Source organism: Lates calcarifer, linkage group LG8, assembly GCF_001640805.2.
Source record: "Lates calcarifer isolate ASB-BC8 linkage group LG8, TLL_Latcal_v3, whole genome shotgun sequence".
Lineage (NCBI taxonomy): Eukaryota > Metazoa > Chordata > Actinopteri > Centropomidae > Lates > Lates calcarifer.
The window spans coordinates 17,157,372-17,167,498 of record NC_066840.1 but is presented as its reverse complement, the minus strand read 5'-3'; the positions used below and the strand labels follow the sequence as shown (position 1 = coordinate 17,167,498).

The following is a 10,127-nucleotide window of genomic DNA, read 5'->3' as shown; positions in this document are numbered from 1 at the left end:
TTCCATTCAGGCCTCCGAACAGTTTTTTTTCCACTTCTGCATCTTAACCCAAGATTATTAATAATGCTCTAGTTGAAACATAACAACTCATTTTGCACTGAAAGGTTTAAAGTGTGCAAGCAAGCAAACAAAGTAGACTTTTCATCTTTGTCGCACCCAGCAGCAAATAATGACCTGAGAGCGAGTGGAATGGCCATCAGAGATAAAGGCGAGAATGGTAACGCATGATTTCACTCAGGAGAGACTTTTGTCATTCAGCTGTGGAGGAGTGAGAGCAGAGAGAGGAGAGTGGAGTTCTAGTAACAAACCTATAGCATGATGTAAAACACAAAACTGCACTGTCAGTATGGAGCAAGCTAAGCATATTGAGAGAGAGAGGTTAAGAGGTTCATTCCTTCACTATTTCATATGAGGTTGTACATAATCATTACTTTAAATATAAATCAATATATAATTTTGAAGGTAACATAACTTATGTAGCTTTGTTTATGTCTCTGTTTCCTTAGGATACCTTGTAACATTAAAGCTATTGTTATTTCATTTTACTATTAAGCAAGTGTTCTGCGCGTAAATCTGTTAGCATATTTATATTATTTAAAGCATTCACAAAAACTGCCTAGAACACTGAATAAATAGCTTACTCTCTAGCATTACACATTACCATGATACATGATAAAATTAATTATATTGTGCTTAATGTGCATATTTTTGTCATGTCTAAAGAGTTTCACTCAGTCCTATTCCTCTAATATATTATCCATTGTGCCACTAAAATGAGAAGGGTGTGTAAGGACATGGATATCTTTACGTCCTCATGTCTTCTACATCCATGGTCATGGATCTTTCCAGACCCACAAAATTATCCAGGAATTACCTCAGCAATCCCATGGCATTCTGGGTTTTACATTTTTTTTTAAACCAATCAGAGGCGGATGGTGGGCGGAGCAGAATCATCTGACCAATCGGCGTTTGTCTACCGAGTGTGGCTTCCGTTTGTTGTCATTGTCCATGACTTGCGGGATGGAAAGCAGACCATGGGAGAAACACAATTGGTGAAAACGGGTGAAAATAGGAGTAAAACCAACGTTTGAATCGTCGCTTTGATTTGTTAGCACTGTGAGAAACTTGCTTGCTCAGTCTGGAGGTGAAAACAAACGTTGAAGCTGTGTTTGTCGAACGCGAGTAAGGGACGCTGAACACATCTGCAGCACGAAGGTAAGGCTAACAAGCTAACTGACTAGCAGCGAGTGTTAGCATTAGCATTCACTTTAGCCTTCTCCGTTATCACTCGTTTTTATTGCGTGGCTAAGAGTGTGCTTGTGTTTTGTGACTTAAGCGTCCCTGACACGAGTTGTGGGGCCCCTAACATGGGCGAATGACAGTACAATGGGCATCTAATGGTAATCTGTTTGCAACTCTCGGTGGTCATTTTATATCTCAATTCCGTCACTCGCAGACATTTTGCGCCTTTGTATTCCAGTGTGCCATTCTGGTGATTCCGTTTCCATTAACAAATCGTATTATCATTTCTTTATGGTCAGTTTTGTGGTCATTTTTCATAGTTTTACGTCTCAACGACGTTTCTTTGTGGTTGTTTTCAATATAATTGTGTTTCTTAGGGTTTTGTGTGTCTGTGATTTTGTGCCTGTTCCTGGTCATTTTACATTTCTTTGTTCGTTTTGCGTCTCATCTTTAGTCTCTTTGCAGTTGCTTCTTTTTTGATTTTGTCTATTTCTGGTCATCTATGGTTGTCAGTTTTTTGTTTTTTGGCCTATTTCTGGGATATATTGCAGGTGAAGGCCTCCTTGGGCCTGAGAGTTGTAGTAATCTGTCCATAACCATAATCATAAAATCATATTTTCACATCAAAACTCAAAGTGTGATTGTCAAAGTTAAGTCAAGATTTTGGTGATTAGTTTCAGTATCATGTTCTACTACACTGTTTCCATTTGTACTACCATTACTGGATTCTTAATTTGTAATATGAGATGTAAGGACATGTAAAATATGTGATAATTTTTCGGATACTTGGATTACATTCAACACGTCACATTTCTGATTTTCTGCCTGGAACACTCAGTCTGTAAGAATGTAATGCTGTTATGTTCAGTATGAATTTCATTTTAACAGTATTTCAGCTGCAGCCTCAGTGGAAATCTGAACCTGGATGAAATATAAGCATTCTATAAAGTGGTACACATTAATATTTCCCATCATTAATACAACATATTTTGGTATGTAGTCTACAATTACAACAGCCTGTTGCATTATATTGTCTTTCAGGACAATAATGCCCCCAGCCCCCATTTAAATTATTATTCAAATTGATAATATGCAACATGAATGATGCAAAATTCTGCTGCTTGATGTGAAAAAAAATATCACTAATTAAAATAACTGAAATTGGAAATGGAAAATGTGGAGCATAAAAAAACCACCATCCTTCTACCCCAGGTAAAATCTATCCACCTTTTGTAGTTCGGGTTATCCGGGAAGTTACACCTGACGTCACTAAGTTACTTCTGAAGTTACCCTGATAAGCCAGTAACCTTGCTTTGTAGTACAGGCCTCTGCTCTAGGGCAGGATAACTTTAGAGGATCGGATCAAAACCTGTCAACAGCCCAACTACTGACCAATTACATCACTGGAAAACTAGTGTCATCATTTCTACTGGATCCTGACAAGGACAAAAGAGTTTATAATGAAGTAACAAATAATAAAGATCAATAGATATTAGATATAGATAAAGCTCTGTGGAATTGCTTTGCTCCAGTTTTTTCTTATGTCCACAACAGAGCTTCTAATATAGTATAGAGTTTATCACACTAAATGCTTACATACTTGCTACTGTACCTTCATTTTGATCGAACAAAGATGATTTTATCCACCACTGTTGAATATTTCTTATGGTTATAAATGAGCATTTCAGTCAGATTCACTTCTTCAGACAGTAATTCCTCTCTGCTTTGGCAGCAGAAACTGTCTGACATTGCTGTAACTTTTTATCTGCATCACATATTCAGAATAACTCAGAATAGATCTCCATCAGACAAAAGAGTAAAAACACTCACTCAATAAGAAACAATCATTTTTGTGCTCATTTACAATGAATCCTCAGCTTTAATAATTGGATTTTTCTAGGGGTTCTATTTGAGTTATGTGATCATATTGTTTGCATTTCATCTTGTCAGATATTTTTTGGACGTCACTATAACCAAATTTACTTGTAGCTGTCAGTGTTGAACACACTCTGGGAAATCCTGGGTTGACTCAATAAGTTAATAACCAGTCTTCTTAGCAAGACTTTGGTTGGTATCCTTGGTATGTTGAACTTGCTTCATAGTATAGGCGTCAGGTCAAACCCTGATGCTTAATAAATTTAGTTTGAATATAATGATAACTGTTAAATCATGTCTTGCTTGCTCATGGTGGGATTTGTTGGGTCTCTCTCTGTAAATATCATATTTGAAAGAGTATGGTCTAGACCTGCTCTTTATGAAAAGTGCCTTCAGATGACTTTGGGATTCGGGGGCGATATTGTCATGTCAGATGTCAGATGTCAGAAAACAGTGATTTCCCGGAGCTCAAGTCCTCAGATGTCTTGTTTTGGCCAATCAACAGTGTTTAATTTACTATGATGACATAGAAGACTATTAAAGTCTTCAAGCCCTGACTCAAAACAAATATTTGGCAAAAAATTTAAATTGTTCTCAATTTTCTGCCTGGTGAATTTATATAAATAAAATAGTAGTTGTTTGTAGGTGTAGCAATTTTAACTCTTAGTCAGAATATGATTGTAAAAATTTATTTGCAGTGTAAATAAATGTAATTGTTCCACATAAAACCTGTTGTTAAAACCTTTGTAAACCCACCTGAATGTATTGTTTTTTTTATTTGCATAGAGAAGTGCTCTATGATGAGATTGCACCATAATTAATCACACAGTTCTACACCTGAACTCAGTTAAATATATATCAGTTATATATTAAATAAAAACATGTCCTGTCATGTGATGGAGCATACAGAACTCTTTACAAATCGATCCATTTTAAAACTCTGATGTAAGTGTAATTAAATGATTACTAAAATCAATCAGCTCTTAATCATCAAACTAAAATAGCACATAACAAAGACTGTTCAACTACATATGTGTTAATAAGAGGAGGAAGGTAACCATACACCTATTTGAAATTTAAAGCTCTTCTGTCTTTAACAAGTTAAAAATGTACATTCGAACATGTACTTAAGTGAAAGTATTTATAATACAGTTCACAGAAATATGATAGTCTAAGTGATGACACTGGTTCTTTAAGGATGTGTAGCTTCATCTTGTCATAAATGACAATAAACTGCTTATTTTCGCCTCTAGGGTTTGGAAAAATTTCAGCTGTAAAGTTGAATATTTATGTATGTTTTTGGGTTAAATCATTGAGTAATAGGTAATAGTGTATTGCTAATTTTCCTTTGTACATTTGTCTTTTATTTCCTCCAGGTGTCATCATTTTGTCCATGATTACAGAGTCCTCGTACAATAAAGTTCTGTGAGACCACGACAAAGAGGCCTCCAGGTATGGTAATTTAGAAACAGCAATGAACTACCCAACAGAGAATTGTATGTGTTCAGTAATTGATCTGAAGTCTGAATAGTTCAGATTTTTTTTTAAAAGAACAAAAAGGCAAGAGACTTATTAATAAAGTTTATTTACATAGTTCATATATGAAGAGTCCAAAGAAAAATAACTATATTACAACTCAAAATAGTTGTTAATTTTCTGCCTGTGAAAATAGTAAAAGTAAAAATACACCTATTTGAAATTTAAAGCTCTTCTGTCTTTAACAAGTTAAAAATGTACATTCGAACATGTACTTAAGTGAAAGTATTTATAATACAGTTCACAGAAATATGATAGTCTAAGTGATGACACTGGTTCTTTAAGGATGTGTAGCTTCATCTTGTCATAAATGACAATAAACTGCTTATTTTCGCCTCTAGGGTTTGGAAAAATTTCAGCTGTAAAGTTGAATATTTATGTATGTTTTTGGGTTAAATCATTGAGTAATAGGTAATAGTGTATTGCTAATTTTCCTTTGTACATTTGTCTTTTATTTCCTCCAGGTGTCATCATTTTGTCCATGATTACAGAGTCCTCGTACAATAAAGTTCTGTGAGACCACGACAAAGAGGCCTCCAGGTATGGTAATTTAGAAACAGCAATGAACTACCCAACAGAGAATTGTATGTGTTCAGTAATTGATCTGAAGTCTGAATAGTTCAGATTTTTTTTTAAAAGAACAAAAAGGCAAGAGACTTATTAATAAAGTTTATTTACATAGTTCATATATGAAGAGTCCAAAGAAAAATAACTATATTACAACTCAAAATAGTTGTTAATTTTCTGCCTGTGAAAATAGTAAAAGTAAAAATACTTGTTAAAAACCCAGCTTTCAAAAATTCACTTAAATGAAAGTTTTTATTATGCACTTCACAGTAATATACATGATTCCTCCAGTGATTAAGTGATTAGATGACAGACAGTTAATATAGACTTTTAAGATTTAAACTGTTGATGAGGAATAGGTAGTAGTGTATTGATCATTTTCCCTTGTATATTTCTCTTTTATTTCTTCCAGGTGTCACCACTTCGTCCATGACGTTGTCAACGATCACAGTCTTCGTAAGATGAAGTTCTTTGAGACTAGGACTGAGGCCTCCAGGTAATTCTCAAACAGCTTTACATCCACACAGAGCACTAACATTAAGTTGTTTATGTAGAGTATTCAGTATATCAGAAGTAATAGTAATCCAAAATAGAAGTAAAAATGTCACATAGTAAGGTATCAAAAACGTTAGAGTGTCATAGTAATGCATAAGGATGTCATAGTGTAATAAGGCTCAAAAATGTCAGTCTAGTAGGGCATAAGAAATATCATAGCATAGTAATGCTTCAATAACTCATAGTAAGGTGTCAAAATTCTTTTATTAGTACAGTAATACAAAAAAGGCATAGAATAACATGTCATTAAAAAATGCCACAAGATATTATGTTAACAAAATAATTAAGATAACGTACTAACTTAACCTTAGTAATGTCATTTTAGTAGAATAATTTCTGAAAAGAAATATTAAGAAAGGCAAAAACGGACTGTCATAGGGTTGAAAAAAAAAATTATTACATATAGTTTGAGAACTATTTCTAATCATTACTGTGACTGTAATAATTGTAAAAAATAAAAAGTTTAGTTTCAGTCATTGTAATTGTATATCAAAAATGAATAAGGACAGTTTAGGAAAGGAAAAATAGATTTACTGATCAGTTTCTGTGATTAACATGTTCCTGTCTGTGCAGGAGGAGAAGACGACGACAGCAGCTGAAGACCTGAAAGAAAACAAAAGTGTTACTGGCTGTTAATTAGATGAAATTCCTCTGCCATCTAAATGCTGTAAACAGTGTTTGTTTCCTGTTAAAGTGATAACACACTTTCCAAAGACTAATGTTTCTCTATTAAACAACTGCTTGTCATACAAAAGCAGTTAAATGATCACAAAGACACTTAGTAGATGTTCGTCTTTGGAAAATGTGCTCATAACTACATTAGCCCTAACCAGCTCTAACAAGCGTTTCCTTGTGGTCAAATGTCTGTCATTATCTTTGCTGTGATTTGTTAAATGTTGTCTGGAATCATTAAAGTACCTTCCTAAATTTTTGAGTTAGGTTTCTCTATTTTGAGACTGATGTTTTACCAATCATTTTACTGTGTTTTAATAAAGATGTCATGATTCTCGTTTTAATTTTTCGAACACATTTTTGGAAATATATTTTAAAGGTTTTATATATATAACTTTTAAACTCATTGATGCCTTACTATACCATGACATTTTTTAAATATTTTCTCTTATTATACTATGACATTTGTTGATGGTTTTTGACACCTTTCTAGACAAAGACATTTTTGGACCATTTTGATGCCATACTATGACATTTTTATGCCTTACTAAACTATGATATTTTTATACCTTGCTATGTTTTAAAATCCACTTCTGACCAACAGTTAAAATGAATACACTGATGAAGAACTCTCTCCAATATTTTATTTGTAGACTTGATATTGTTTTGTATGGTGTAGTCTAGCACATACACATAATTAATTTATTCTCATTTTGACTGGTCTTCATTTTTATGCCTTACTATAATGTCACATTTTTACTTCTATTTTGGATTACTTTTACCATTACATATTACTTCTAAATTTACAGAACTGGTTACTTGACTATTACATCTTACTTCTGATATTGCTAATTACTTTTACATTACTTCTATTAATAGAGATTACTTTTACATTATTTTTTTATTGCAGATTACTTCTATTGTTTTACTTTTCTGAATACTGAACATAAACAACTTAATGTCAGTGCTAGACAGTTGATGTAAAGCTGTTTGTGAATTACCTGGAGGCCTCTGTCCTGGTCTCAAAGAACTTCTTTATTGTATGAAGACTCTCTGATTGTGAATGATGTCTCTACGATCATGGACAACGTCTCTCTGATCAAGGACCGATGGACGAAGGGGTGACACCTGGAGGAAGAGAAACATAGAAAGAAAATAATCAATAGACTACTACCTATTCCTCATCAACAGTTTAACCATGAAAACAGATAAATATTCAACATTACAGCTAAGCCATAACATTTGAACAAACATTATAGCAGTGTCTCAGAAGATGGGCTGGTCTTAATGGCTGATCTTAATCTGTCTTAATTGGCAACTAATCACTATTTTGAGTTTTTAAAAATCATTATATCTAGCACTATTTTCTGGCAATTTACAGACACAATTAATCAGATATTATTGTATTCAATACCAAACTCATTAAATACCAAGGATTTAAACAATAACACTGTGACTAACATTTGTCATTCAGCTCATCAACATGTATTTTTCAGACTAGATAAAACTTAAGGATGCATACCTGTTTGGTCTGTAAGTTGAGAGCTGGTGTTTCTGTCCAGGCTGCAGCTGCTGAACCAGTAAACCTGGAAAACACAAGTCCAACACTTGAAAAACAAATAACCTCATTAATAAAGAATAGTCCACCTCCAAAACTTCAACAGTGTAGAAGAATACAACACTGAAAACTATACACTAGAACCTTGACAATCATACTCTGAGTTTTGAGGTGAATAAATTATGATCATAGAGTATGACTTTATTGATCTCAGAAAAAAAAGCTATTTATACAATAGTTTTTAAGAGAATTTCAGCTCATACATTGTGACCTACTCTTGAGGTTTAGATCTTGTGGAGGAGCACAGAGTTAAAATCTAGTTTTCAAGCTTGTATTTAACACAAAACTAAGCTCAGTAAGGTCTCAAGTTTCCACAAAGAAATTTCTAATCAATAATATACACAACAGGGGATCAGTTGATGGCAATGGATAAATTACTACCACGAAGCTACAAAGACACACAAAACGACAAAGAAGCAAAAACTGAGTTGCAAAATTATCACAATGTGATATATAACTGCTGAAACACAAAATGGCCACAAAGAAATGTTAAATGATCTGGAATAGACACAAAACTACGAAGACACAAAGAAGCTGTTGATAAATGTGAAACAGCAGCTAGAGATGCAAAACGATCAATACACACAAATGACACAAAATATACACTGATATCTAATTGCATAAATGACTAAAATGACAAGATGACACAGAATTTCAAAAAAAGCAGTAAAATGTCTGCAAAATAATGTAAAGATACAAACAGAATATAAACAACAAACTGACTAAACAGTACACCTCACAACTCATGTCAGAGCTAGTCATAGTATAAAAGTATAGAAACAAACACACTTTAAACCACGCAACCCAGTGCCTATTTTCAATTGTATTATGTGAAAATTTCAATAAAGAAGAAAAAAGGCAAGGCTAATGCTAACACTCAACGCTAACGCTCACCACTAATGCTAACACCCACGTGTAATGCAGCCAGGTAGAGACGTAACATGATATAAAAATGACCACATAGCCACAAACCGATAACAAGGACATGATAAACCATCATAAATGAAGTTAAATCACGTGGGTAAGCCCCACCACAAAGAGTTGCAAATAACTACCAACGTTAGGGAGCCACAACTCACGTCAGGGACGCTTTAATCACACAAACACCCTTATCTACTGAAATTACAAGAGCTAATGCTAATACTTGTCGTTAATTAGTTAGCTCGTTAGCCTTACCTTTGCCCCGCAGGTGTGTTCAGCGTCCTTTACTTGTGTTCGACAAAAAAACAGCGCTAAAGCTTGATTTAGCATCCAGACTTCTTAAGTATGAAATTTCTCAAACTGATAACAAACCAATGATAGGAAGCGGCAACTCAAACACACGTTTTACTCCAGACTTCCACTCTTTCTGAGTTCTGACATCCACTCAGTCTCACAACAAATGACAACACATGCCGACCAACATAGCAGACAAACGCTGATTGGTCGGATGAGCTGCTCCGCCTAGCAACCCCTCCTGATTGGCTTAAGTTTTTTTTAAAATCCAGAATGTCCTATCAGCACAATGGAAAAGTTGTAATACATGTCCATGCTGTGTTTGAGGCACCACGTACATTTTGTCACTTCAGTTGTAACTTGGTTCTTCACACACATTTGAGAGAGGCACCAAAGCTAGACGGGGTAAAGTCGCTCAGAAAAGCATGACATCGGTCAGCCCTCGTGTCTCCAGTCTATGAAAGAAACAAATGAACTTTTAGGTACTTCATATAAATCAGTGAACCCAGCAATTAACGCACATATACACTGACACTGACTGACTGGTAATCAAATAATATCCCGCCTAATATCAAGTGTATGCAAAATCACACAGAATAAACTGAACTGATGTTCAGCAGTGATGATAATTTTTGTGTTTTAATACATCAGAAAGTGACTCTTCTAACTAGATTTATTAGTCTGTAACTCACTAATGCGGACAACATAATTTTGTAAAGCAAGTACACAACATGATCACATTATCAGAAATGTGATTCCGCTCTAGTGAAATAAAGAGTAGTATAGGGTTTTTGCAGGGCCCTACCCAAATTTATTTATTCAGTTTACAATGTTATACAACTGAGAA

The 10,127-nt window shown here is 34.3% G+C and overlaps 2 long non-coding RNA genes across 2 annotated transcripts; one reads left to right on the top strand and one right to left on the bottom strand.

Moving 5' to 3' along the window:
• Positions 1–910: 910 nt before the first annotated feature.
• Positions 911–6,689, top strand: LOC108895388 (uncharacterized). The gene is made up of 5 exons (XR_001962950.2): positions 911–1,215; positions 4,494–4,569; positions 5,118–5,193; positions 5,633–5,716; positions 6,349–6,689. It is a non-coding gene; the product is annotated as an uncharacterized LOC108895388 (long non-coding RNA).
• LOC108895389 (uncharacterized) lies at positions 6,056–9,441 on the bottom strand. Its single transcript, XR_001962951.1, has 4 exons — positions 9,242–9,441; positions 7,970–8,033; positions 7,449–7,575; positions 6,056–6,378 (listed from the first exon to the last, which is right to left on the bottom strand). It is a non-coding gene; the product is annotated as an uncharacterized LOC108895389 (long non-coding RNA).
• Positions 9,442–10,127: the final 686 nt, after the last annotated feature.